We start from the raw sequence: 13,678 nt of genomic DNA on the forward strand, positions 1-13,678 counted from the left end.
ACTAGATTCCATTATATTTCCAAGTCAGAGAGAAGAATTTATTTATTTTACAAATCTAGTTAAAATTTTTATTAAATCCCTTTGTTAGCACTATTATTAAGTGCTAATAAGCACACATTGTTGGAAATTGCATCAGAGTAGACTAGTCACCTCACAGGTCTGTGTTAACCAGATACATATATTTACCAGAAATTAAAAGTAGAATGTTTTATAAATCACTTGTTTAATATAGATAAATGAATTCTATTTATTACATAAATAAACATAAAATGCATAATTAGTCGATTTTTATTATAATAAATAAACTTATTATCTTATTTTGAATGTTGAAAATGTTCTAAAATTTATTGTGGTGATGGTTGCACAACTCTAAATTTAGTAAAAATGTGCATTTAATTCAGGTGAATGCTATGGTATTTAAATTATACCTCAATAAAGTGTTAAAATTGTAGTACCTAAATAGGATAGTTTCTTAAATATATGCACTTAAATTATAATAAAACTCATCAGTCAACATTGACCATTCACCCAACTTTCAGTTTATCACTGTCTTGAAATGTCTGCCTGAATTACCAAGTGAATATTGTACCTATTGACATTATATTCTTTTCCTGCACACTTCATCAGGGTTTTAAAACTATGCGCAAAATTTATGTAGACTCCCCAAATATCCATTTATCATGTTTTCTGCCATGGTCATACTCAAAGGAATTATGAGGAAAATTAGACAAAACTCATTTATATGTTTATCTGCACACCTATACATGCACACACTTTAACACTAAGATTCATTTGTTTGACTAGTTTTCATTTAAATCTTCTGTGAAGAGATCGTGGCAATTTCAGACAAAGCGAAGACAATCTAAGTCCTCCCATATTACATAGCAGTCTCACTCAGAATGCCACCCATCAACGCTGAGTATTCCCCTCGGTCAATACTTCGTTAACTTAATTCATTTCTAACTGAACTTCCTCTCTCCCAATACTGGCACATTAGAAGTTATTATCACCCTGCCAAATGCTTCTAGGACAAGGCTATTCAGAACACTTCCACGCCTCCTCCCCCAAAGTGTAGCCACTGACAGTATCTCCTACAGCTTAGACCATATCTGTAGGGTATTCTAAAATATCACATCACATCTCTGTATGGTTAATATGGTAATTTATTGAAAGTAAAACTTTTAATGTAATGAATAAAACAAATACATCTGAACCCACAAAGTCAGTTTTCATCAATACTCTCAGCTTCTTTTTATCCCTTTCGGTGCTGACAACTTGCAACATTTTTATGTATCTCTTTCTTAATTTAACATTTCCCCCTTATTCCTAACATTTTAAGTTTCAGTGCTTGAATGAAGGTGGTGCAATGAAAAAAAATGCAAATGAATGAGTTCACTTTAATAACCCAGACTTGAAACCTCAGACTCATGACTTTTGACTCTACAATCTTGACTATACAGTCTGATCAGCTGACCTTGCCTGCATATCTTCTTCCAAAGACTAATTTGGCACTGACATGAGTGTGGAGTTGGGGTGGGGGAATGGTGAGAGGAACAAGCAAAGGGGAAGGAAGTCCTCAAAGAAATGAGAACCAACTATTCCATTTCACTTTGTTTTCCTCTCATCATCTGGCATTTGAATTAGGTCTTCACACTGGGAAATAGCAGGAAAAGAATTATTCTAGTTAAACAGTGGTGTGAAGATCTAATCAACGGTGGATCTGTTGTGGCTTAAAGTTAGAGTTCCCCAAAATTATAGCAGCAGACCAAGGGCTGAACTGTGCCCCAAAGAACTGGATTACAGGGGTTAGATTATACCTCAGATAAAAAAAGATATTTAATGTTATAAATTCATAACCATTGTTGAAGAGATGCTGCAGAAATTTCAACAGAAAAAAGTATGCTTGTAGAAAACTAAACAATATATAATAACTTACCAATAATATCCATAACATAAAACAGCATTATGTAAACTGTATAGGAAACTTTGGGTATATGACATATCATTTCTCAGATCACAAGATGTATTGATGAAGCACAGCAAAAAGGTCTTTTAAAATTATTAAGATGCATTACAGATTTTCTATCAAATTATAAAACATAATAAAAAATAGTTTCATTCCTATGACAAGGAACAAATATTTTGTACTGCTGTATGATTTAAATGTCACATTGTTAAAAAAAAAAAAAACATTCTACAAATTGCAATGGCATTCACCTCTAAAATAACTGAAAATTGCAGAGTTTGATTATCTAAAGAAATCAAGTACAAATGAATATACTTGTGTTTAATTGGAATATTGTGAAGGTTAATGAAATCAAACAACCTTGACGGTATGTAGGAGATGGTTAATATACAACACTGAATTTTTGGATTAATATTAAAAGAAAACAACCTGATTCATTTCTGTTTATTCCAGTATGGAAACTAAGTGAAACTCCTGGGAATTATTAGAGAGACAAATTAAAACAACAGATGGACTTGCATTTCCCTGCATAAGAATGTCTTTTCACAAGGCCTCCTGACAATTTCAGATTCTAAGGTGTTCTATTTCATTTCAAATAAAGAACACTACATTTTTTCCTCCTACTAGGCTGTCAATCTCTGAGGGCCCCAAAGAAAATGATTTGAAAATATCATGAAAGTATTTTCTCAGGCCTTTTATAAGACATATCTTGTAGGATAAGACTCACTACTTTTTTTTTTTTTTTTTGGTGATAAAAAGAAGAAAAAAATGTAAGCAGTTTCTATGTCCCAAAGTATGAATCTTCATGTGGGATATTATATGGGAGCAATTATTTTTATGAAATATAATTTTGACATGGCTTTTAAAAAGAAAATACCCAATTTCCTACTATATCTTTCTTTCACATAATTAAAAGATGTTATTATTTTATGAATTACTGAGTTAAATCCATCAGTCAAACAGTGGCTGTGGTAGCACTTGATGTAAATGTGAATGTTTTGCCCTCAGAAACTCAGGTCTATAGACAGGTCGTTTTGTTCTGTATTGTTACTGAAGATGGTTTGGATAAATAAACAGGTCACTGATAATCTTTTATAAGAAAAGTTCCATTTTTTGATAAAGATTCATGCAGACATCCAAAATATTGAATGCGGGCCTCTAGTGGGAAAAAAACGTCTAATTTCAAAGCATTTAATTGTACTGATTGTACTAAAAGTCCATGTAAAGAAGACTATATGCTTATAAAATAAATCTCAAAATGGGCCCCAGGGATTTCTGCTTCCAGTAATTGCAGACTGGCTTTTTGCAGACCGACAATTTTTCTGAGAATAGCTAGAAAGGCTGGTTTTTTTTGTTGTTTTGTTTTGTTTTGTTTTTAAAACTGTCTGAAAGCATCAGGGAAGTAAAAGGGTTTACGGGATCACATTCCCAAAAGGAATGAAAGCACCAAAGAAAGGAGCCTAACGTTCATCACCATTTTTCTCCTCGAAGCATATGTTGATTTTAAAGAAGTGATAGAGGTTGAGAAGCTTCTGGCAATGACATGTGACTAGAAGCAAACGCAATTGGAGTATATGGCCTACAAAGAAGGAGGAAATCTGGTAAACACTCTACAGACTCTCAGTTGGAACTAATGGAGGACTATATCCTAATAGGATATGTAAACAAATAGATTAGTACTCACAGAAACTAAACTCCAGCTTGAAATCACATCAATTCTTGATTAGATTAGGAGAGCAGTTCCTAGCTGAAATGCTTACTAGAAGCAAAACTACATACCCTCTAGACAAATATAATATTATTTTCTGTGTTTTCAAAAGTTACATGGAGCATTCAGTAAAAATTTGCAATGCATTCCATGAGACAAAAAAACAGAATGAGCAATGCATTCCGTGAGACAAAAAAACAGAATGAGCACAAGAGAAGGAAAAAATAGTAACAAACCCCCAAAAGATCTATGTATTCAAGTTATCAAACAAACTTTAAAATAACTATTATTACTATACTAAAATATAAACAACATAATGGGGAATTTTATCAGAGAAGTAAAAACAATAAAAAGAATCAAATGGAAATTCTATAACAAAACCACAATAATCTAAGTGTAGAGTAGATGGGCTTAACATAAGATTTGGCAAATCAAAAGAGAGGATTAGTGAACTGGAAGATAAGTCAATAGCCAATATGAATGAAACAGAGAGAGCATAAAGGATGAGATATAAAGAACATGTGTGATATAAAATGTGTGTAATTGGAGGCAGTGAAGAAGAAGGAAAGAAAATGAAGCAGAAGCAATATTTGAAGAGAAAATGATGGGGAAATTTTTGCCACTGATGAGAGTTAGAAACCCTCAGAACTAAGAAGCTCTTTGTACAGAACCTTATAAAGTATCAGAACTAATCTATTCTGTTAGAAATCAAGATAGTGATTAGAATAGAAACTAGAAGAGAGCATGAGGGAGGCTTATGATTTGGGCAAAGTTCTTTTTCTTGATTGGGATGCTAGATCTAGATGCAGTGGTATAATCAGTTGGTAAAAATTCATCATGGTTCGCACTGAAAATATGTGCACTTCATGTAATTTACACTTCAATTTAAAGTAAAAATATGTATTATAATAATAAGTTAGACTATAGAAAATCTGAACGACATAATGACAAATTAAATCTGTATGTCGATTTTGACAAATGTAAAACAAGATAGAAAACACATTATTTTTAAGTACTCCTATAATACTAAAGTTGACCTGATCTCACTTTATCCAGTCATTTTATAAAGGAGGAAGTTGAACTGATTATCTCTGAGACAAGAGAAATGAAGCAGTTGGCTCAAGGTTAAAATGACAGTATTAGAACTTTCATCAAAACGTAGATCTGGAATCTGGTCCTCAGTACTGCAGCCTCTTCAAATTAAATGAGCAAGACCAAAAATATATGCTAATAAATGCTTGGCAACTTGATCTTCGGAATGCCTAGACAAGAAGCATCTGCTGTGAGTGTCACTTTCTAGTCTACTTAGTGGTAGAATAGTGTCAGACAGAAAGCAAATTCACTACCATAAACACATCGAGAGGGGCTTTCAATTTAAATTTGACAACAAGACTAAGGTGCAATGACCCCAAACACAGCTTATACTAAGTAACTGTAATTTGCTCCTCCCTACGCTAGGAGGAACACAAGTGGTGAGTATGGCTCTTCTAAATCTTAAACCTCAACCTACTATAATCACGTGGAATTTGATAGTAACTTGGAAGTCTATAGACAGTTTTGCTGAGTAATTATTGGCAAGAGTTCCACTTCACCTTGAGTTTCTGTGCGAATAGAAAGAGACACAGAACAAACAGTATAAATTTTGGTAAATGCTCTACATACAAAATATTAATGTTAGCCACAGCCAAAAATAATATTGAACCTTCTATGCAATTAGTGTATTAGCTACCATTTATCTGATGCTCATTATATGCCAGGCATTGTGCTAGATAATTTACATGTTATAGTTAATCTTCATGAGAAAAATTCAAGGTGTGTATTAGTCTCTTCTTTAACTGATGGAGAATCTAGAATTTAAGTGATTTTCCCAATGTCAACAAATTGAGTTGGGTTCATATTATATGTCTGTATCTTCAAAGTCTACTCTCAGTCTATTCTCTACTACAATCTAATACAAAAAAAAAAAGTAATTATTCCAGAGGCCAGTGTTGTGAAGGCAGAGAAGAATGAAACACAGAAGAGCAACAGCAGATAATAGAGAACCAGGAGACTGATAAGAGAAAAGCTAAAAACAAAAGCAGGGCAGACATGGGTCTGAGAGGAACTGAATATTAGTTAGAGAGGCAAACCTGCGTTATACCTAGTTTGGACTGAATGTGTGTGTGTGTGTGTGTGTGTGTGTGTGTGTAGAGGGGTGATGTTGATGTGTGATATGTGTGTAAGAAAGATTGTGCATCTTTTAAAATGAACTATTTGGTAAACTTTACTTAGTTTATTTCATAGTATGGTTACAGTGCTTTTTCAATTAATTCTTTTATTAATCAATTCCCTAAAAGTCAGTAATTCTCAAACTTTAGCATGCATCAGAGTCATCTGACCAGGGTGGGGGGTGGAGGGTCGGGAAGGGGCTTGTTAAGCACAAATTACTACATCTGACCTCCAGAGTGTCTGATCTAGTATGTCTGGGCGGTAGTCAAAACTTTCCTCTTCCAGTTTTAAGCGGATGTTACTGGGACCACAGTTTGAGAACCAAAGCATAAGAAACTGCTATAGGATAAATTGAAAATTTCAGGTAGGGTTAAACAAGTAAAGCAAATGGTTAATAAAAATAAGACCTAATATTTACTGAGAAATTTTTCTTTCAGGTACTCTGCTGAATAGTTTGTTTGGATGACCTCATTTCACCTCCACAGCAATCTTTTGAAGGAGATACCGCTGGTTTCCCATTTTATAGATGAGAAAATGGAGGTGGACAAAGGGTTAGGAAGCTTGTCCAAGGTCACACTGCTAGAATCATTTGAACCCAACTAGTCTGACTCCAAAAGAAGTCCCTATACTTGCAGGGCCCTCAAATATTTGTGTGCAAAAGAGATTATCCAAAGAATTTTATAAAGATTCAGATTTGTGGGTTCCATAGTCAGAGATTCTGATTCAATATCTTTATAATAAAGCTCAGAAATACATATTTCTAACTAACACATTTTTAGACATTAACTATCTAGCAGTAAAATATTCTGGTCCCAGAGCAGGCAGGCCAGGTAAGTAGTAGAATTCGTTTTATTATGTTGTAGAATAAAGGCTTATTCTTGTCTGTGGGTGTTATACAGACTCCACAGGACTTTTTCATCCATTTAGAGTATGAAATAAAGTTAGATTTTAGCTTACTGTTTAACTACAAATTTAACAATTCCATAAAGTTTAAAATATGTGGCCATTATCTATGGTAACTGCATTAGTTCACACTTCTACTCTTCTACTCCTATGCATTTTCTTCTCTTTTTGGTCAACTTCCTGTTCCGGCTTAGCACTGATGCCCCAACGTTGAAGAGCATCAGAATCTCACAGGAGCTGTGTTGGTGAGTGTTGTTTGCTTATTTTGAATGGGTGCTGGAGGTTGTAATTCAGTAGGACCAGGATGAGGTTCATATGGCCATATTTTTAAATGTATTCTCGGTGACTCACATCACCAGCCAGGCATGGAAACCACTGTTCCAGAGCATTTTTCTGATTAGAGTTCCTCCCAGTTGTAAAGAGCTGAATTGCAGATAGCCAATTGTGCCTTTTGTTCAGCTGTTTCTGAGTACGTATTCTGCTTGAGTCCTTTCATTTTGTTGCCTCAAGGAGTCACAGATGGTGGTCCTGTCAGTCATGTCAGCCTAGCCAAAGACTAGCTTGAGAGACGGGAGAGAAAGGGACTGAGCAGCAGAGGGGCTCTCACTCTTCTGACCCCTGATTCTGGTGCTCAGCTGGAAAAGTCACAAGTTATTACTTCAATGATTTTCTCAGGCAGTCGAATAATTTCAAGTAGAAAATCCACCCGACGGGTTTATATGAGCAGCAAGACTGTGAATACTGTTGTTGGAGCTGAAAAAGTGCCATCCATTCATTGACCTAATATGTGCCGCACACCTACTGAACGTCAGGCACCAGTCCCAGCATTGGCGGCCCTGCAGGAAACCAGAAAGCAACGCCCTTGTTCTTGTGGTGGCTTAGGAGAGTTAGGAAACAAACAGCTAAAGAAATAACCATGCTTCCAATAATGATAAGCAATATCCGAAAAATAAAATAGTCTGAAAGAGAATGACTGGGGATGAGATAGTGCTACTTAAATAAGATGGTGATGAAAAAACACTGTGATGCGATGTCGTTTAAACAAAATACTAAATGATGAACAATAATTAGCCATGTGAAGAAAAGAGGAAAGAGAGAGGAAAGAACTTACATGATATTTGTGAGAATGGAATAGGCTAGAGCATCCCAGGAACAGAAGGATGGACAGATCGAAAAGTAAGCAAGGACCAGATCATGGAGGGCTCTGGTGACTGACACAGGTCACACACATGCATAAAGAATTACATAAATATAAAGAAAAATAATACTCCTAGGTAGAAAGATTAAAAACCATACATATCACAACTTTACCCAAGAAATAAAAAGACATTTTTTATAACTTAATAAAGTAATTCTAAAATTGATATGGAAAGTAAACAAAAAATGGAAAGGAAGATCAATGATAGAGAACTAGACCTTTTGTGTTTTGAAATATATAGCCTCGATAATTCGAAAAGTATGGTGTTGGAGCATGAATCATTTTTCATCCATCATACTGAATTATCAATGGAGCAAAATGAGACGTCTCAAAATAGATGCAAATAGGTATAGAGTTTTAGAATATGATAAAGATGACATTTCAAATCAGGAGAGAACAGATATATATCAATAATTTTTGAGGGAACGAATGGATAACCATCTGAAAAATGAAATACAGTTAAATCCACACCTCGTCCACAATCTAGGGTAAATTAATTTCAAATGAAAAAAAGGTATATGGTACTATAGTAATACAAAATGATACAGCTGCTTTAGAAAACAATTTGCAGTCTCTTATAAATATACACTTTACCATATGACCCAGCTATTCTATTTCAATTCTCAAGAGAAATGAAAAGACGTCCACAAAAACAAACAAACATGGATGTTATATTGATTTATTAATATTCACTGAAAACTGGAAACAACCAAAATGTCCTTCAACTGGTGACTGGATAAGCAAACTGTAGGGTGGCCATACCAAGGGACACTGCTCAACAACTGTGGTATGTAAATCCAATAGAAATAAATAATAGTGATATGTAAATCCAATAGAAATAAATAATAGTTATAAGTATCGAAATATAAATATCACATACATGATAAACATAAATATCACATATATAATGTCGAATAAAAATTCACTGCAATAGGATAAATGAATATGTGATATCTATAAATATTAAATTATGAATATCAAGCACATATATTTTAAAGGATATATACATATGCATAAAGGTCTAAAGAGATGCACAGGCTTGGTAAACATTAAGGTCAGATTCAGTGGGTATATCTGGTGTGAAAGGAAACGAATGGAATTCGAGTCGGGTACCTGGGGAGCTGTGATTCTGTTGCTAATACTGTTTAAGTTGGGTGATGGGTACATGGATGTTTGTTATATCATACTTCATATCTTTTTGCAAGTCTGAAATAATGTAAAAAACAAGGTTAAAATAAAAATAATTTTTGAGATTTTGTTTCAGAGGGATAGTTTTCTCAAGGTCATAATTACTTAAGCGTAGATAAAAATCTGCAACCTCCTGTAACGCTTCCCTTATCCTTCCATCCATATCGTGCTCTGCTTCCATAATTATTCTGAACTGTAAGCTCGCTAGCTAACTTAAAGAGATCCTCTTCCATGTGTGCAGCATGATTATATCATGGGGACTCCACGGGGATCAAATTCATTAACAAATAGTGTTCTTAGGGTGCAACCCAGTACTTCCGAGTGTGTTGTCTGTACTAACATTCTAAGTGCTCAATAAATATTGCCATTATTATTATTACTGTCATTATTATTATTATATTCATAATTACTACTGAAATGGGGTTCATGTGGACAAAAAGTCTGATCTTGGGAAAAATTGATTGCTCTAAGAGCTGAGGAAAAAGCAGATCTTGTGCATATCAAAAAAACTGCTTCTTAAAAGGTTTATATGGGAATGTGATTAAGAAAACAGTAGTAATGTGCTATAGTAACCATTCGTCTGATTGGCAACCCGAACACTGTCTTCTGTGAAAGAAATCCTCTATGCTGTGCCTCTCGGCTGAGTCTGTTTCCTTGGAACCTTCCTCTCTCTGCACCGTGGCACCTGTGCTAGGCATGTGACCCACGTTTCACCACGTGGAAGCTTCCACTTAGCACTTTGAAACTTGAGTGCTTCTATGATAGTACTTCTTACACTGGGTTATAAAGTGGTGGTGGTTGCTGCCACTGCCGTTATTCTTATTGTATTTATATGACTTTATTCCCAACTAGACTTTGAATTTTTGCATAGTAGGACATCCATTTAATTAATCTTCAACTTCCTAGCATTTACATAGTAAGTGAATGAATCCATCAATAAACAATAGTAGATGTAGGGCCTTGTTTTGAAATCGGTGTAAAATATCTGTCACCTTTTTAGTGAATTTTATTGCTTATTTTGGGGGATCAGTCCCCAGACCTGCTTAGTTGCTGCTACTTTCTGCCATAGTTCTTCGATTCACTCTGTACAGAAGTATAAAGATAAAACTGAGTCCATCTGCCTGTAAGGGATTGGGGAGAGGCAGAGGTGGCTTCACAAGAGCACTAGAAATTGGGTAGGAACTCACGCTACAGTGAAAAGGAGAAAGTCATTTCAGGAAGGAGACTATTAAATGCAAAAGCCTGTAGCCATGAAAAAACCTAGCACATTTAAGGAAACATGAGTAGTTTCCCCAGAAGGCAGCACAGTGCTTTTACATGAAACCTATTCAAATGTTAGGTTAATACATGATTGAGTGAATGCATGCATGAATAAAGCTAAGCATTGGGCAAAGTTTTGGTAATATCGAAAGTCAATCATTTACCACCTGATTTGTTGGCCTGTGAGCTTGAGTGAGTCTAATTCCCTTCTCAGTTTAGTTTTGAGAACATCCATTAGTAACTTTTTTAGTAGTATAAAGAATCTATTAATAATATTTTTACTTATGAGTGTTTTATTGCCAATTAAAATATAGGCTCATGATCTTAAGTTTAAAAAAATAATTTTCGTGAAATTAGTAGAAAATAAGTAGTTTAAATACCATAAATATTAGGTTAACTTATTTAGCACTATCATTTTAAAACCTCATTAATTATAAATTTAATAATTTGCAAGTTATTACATTAAATAATAACACGACAAAAAAGTGATTTCTCTTCGGAGGAACAAAATGAGAAGTAGTAAAATAGATAGCTTTTAAATTTTTCTTTGACATATTGGATAGGAGTCAACAGGGGGAAATGCTAAAATCTGTCAAGGTTTTTATGTTTGGTTTTGTTTATTAAATAAAAATATTTTGAAAGTAAATGCATCTAAATTTTATATGAATAATTAAATCAAAATATAGCACCTTACATTTATTTTTAAAGTCTCTTAAATGAACTCAGTAAAGATAGATTAAAACAGTTTTGACCAGCTGCCTCTGTAAATATTTTCATAAAGCCAGTCCTTCAAGTCCACTGAAACTGCTAATAGGAACCTTTGAATTTATTAGATTGATTCTTAAATTTAAGCCCAATTACTAAAGCATTCATAGTTTCTTATTTTTCTATCAGATTGTTGCTAAATTTTGGTGAGCATGTAAAAGTCTCTATTTTGTTATTTAACATTGATCTCCGACCTTCAGAAGAATGAACTGATGATGCCTTATGATTAATGTAGTATAATAGTTCTAAAACATAGTCACATCATGTATAGTCTTCATAATGCGACGAGGTAAATATTGCCTAACTTCACCTATTAATAACCTCATATCTGAATTCCCAGCCTTCTTCTTACAATTGGAGCCTTTGCTTCAGCCTAAGACATACTCTACCTTTGTCATCACTCAACTGCTTCCATTTCTTAACGTTTCGAAATTAAAGTTTACACCTGATCCCATGTCACATTTTCTACATATGCAACTTCAGGCATCGACTGGATTTCAGTGTTGGCCTGTGGTCTGCTCCGATGAGACTTTCACTGTTCTATGGGTATCTGGTGAGCTCGGAGGATGTTCTGAGCCAAAGGATGGAAGAGCTGAGTGGTGACTTACATTCTCTTTCTCTCTCTGCCTGCCCCCGCAACCCCCGACCCGAATACTGGCTAGGGTTATGGGGTTTAATGCTGTTATTTGCCTTTAAGTCACTTATGAACAAACATACTTCCTTCCTGAGAAAATTTTTCTCTACTACCATGACTTCACACTCTGCTTATTCTCCTCACATTTTACAATACATTTGCCTTTATTATGTCTTTCATGCAGCATTTTAAAAAGACTAATTGAAAATGTTCTTGCTTGAGCTATTTGACATGAAAAGATCATATCATCCAACAATGTCATCCCTCCCTTGGGTGGGCAAGTTTGTTACTGGCCTATCCTGATTTTACATAGCAGATAACAAGTACAACTTACCACCTTGCGTGGAACAAGAGACCTTATCGCTGCTATTCACATGGACATCAAGCCTACCCACCTCAATTTTCTAGAATGGCAATACTTATCTTCTCCCTAGGCTGGCCACAGTAAACTCATAATCCTGAGTTTCTGATGCTCTTTATCTTTTTGACTCAGGTACTGACCTTCCATTGCTTTAAACTCAGTCATGTATTAACAGGGAAGATTGTGATATCTTATCCAACATTTTAAGTCTTTTTTTTTTTCAAAAGAAATGTCAATTTATCTAGTCTGACATATTGCCCCATTTCCTGCACTCTGGAATTGTCCTTTTCTGTTCTTATGTTAGAGCAAAACACGCAGACACAAACACACACACAAGAATGAATGTTAGATGTGGTAGTTCTGGTTTATTTTTATTTTGTGGTTTTTTTTTTTTTTTTTGGCCATTTCAATATTAAATACTTGAACTTAAATCAAGCTTTGAAGTTCAGATGATATATCCTAAAGTCGGCTCTGTTTACAACAACACTTAGTATTTGTGGACATTTTTTAATCTAATGGTTTAAGCTGTGTTACAGTGGATTTCTCAGAGCTTGATGGAAGTGTAGCTAATTGAAGTTACAGAGCTAATGAACTGACCCATTCATAAGATGATTATCCAAAATTTACAGCTGTCACAGAGCAGCAAAAACATACTGATTTACTTAAGAAATTTGAAACACATGGAAATGTGAAATGGTTCAATAGGAGACCATTACTGCTATCATAATTTCTTTCCTCTTTCCAGGGCAGTACACAAAATTGACCAATGCACATTTTCTCATATATTTTTAAAATACAGCTTTCAAATTCTAGTTAACAATTCTAGGGCACTCTCAATTTCTTTTCCAATTCCTGAATATGCCATAAAATTATAGAATTTCAAAGGCAGTTGTCATTTGTTTTCCAAATTTGATTCCTTTAATTATTTGACACAGAATAGTCATTTCGAGATAGACAAAAATAAGGAGAAACTGAAGTTTAATTGATAGACTATAATTTAGGAATGAATGTTAATTAGAGAGAGTTTCAGGATGTAAATTACCAGACTGCACCGAATCGTGAACCCATGATGGGAACGTACACCCATTCCTCGATCATAAACTAAGGTCTACTCTCTCATAAAGCTCTGGAAAATGAAGTGTAGCAACATAGGTGAGATTGTTTTGATCACTAGAGAAAAAAATGACTATTTACATGAATTGCATTCTTAGTTGTTGATGACTGTAAGACACACTGGTGATATAAAATATAGGTATAACATTTGCATAAATATATCATATTGGATTCAATGAAATACATATAATCACCTTACATTCCTAACACCTGATAATACGGTGATGATGCGGCAAAGCCTCGTCTCAGAATAGGGAACGGAGTCGGTGAGGCACAAGAAGGGGGTCAGGGCTCCCACCTCGCCTGTGGAGGCCAAAAGGACAAGCTACACAGAAGATTCACAGAAGTTGCGGCTACAGTAGCATCTCCTCTTC

Source organism: Pteropus alecto, unplaced genomic scaffold (assembly GCF_000325575.1).
Source record: "Pteropus alecto unplaced genomic scaffold, ASM32557v1 scaffold14, whole genome shotgun sequence".
In the NCBI taxonomy this organism is placed as follows: Eukaryota; Metazoa; Chordata; class Mammalia; order Chiroptera; family Pteropodidae; genus Pteropus; species Pteropus alecto.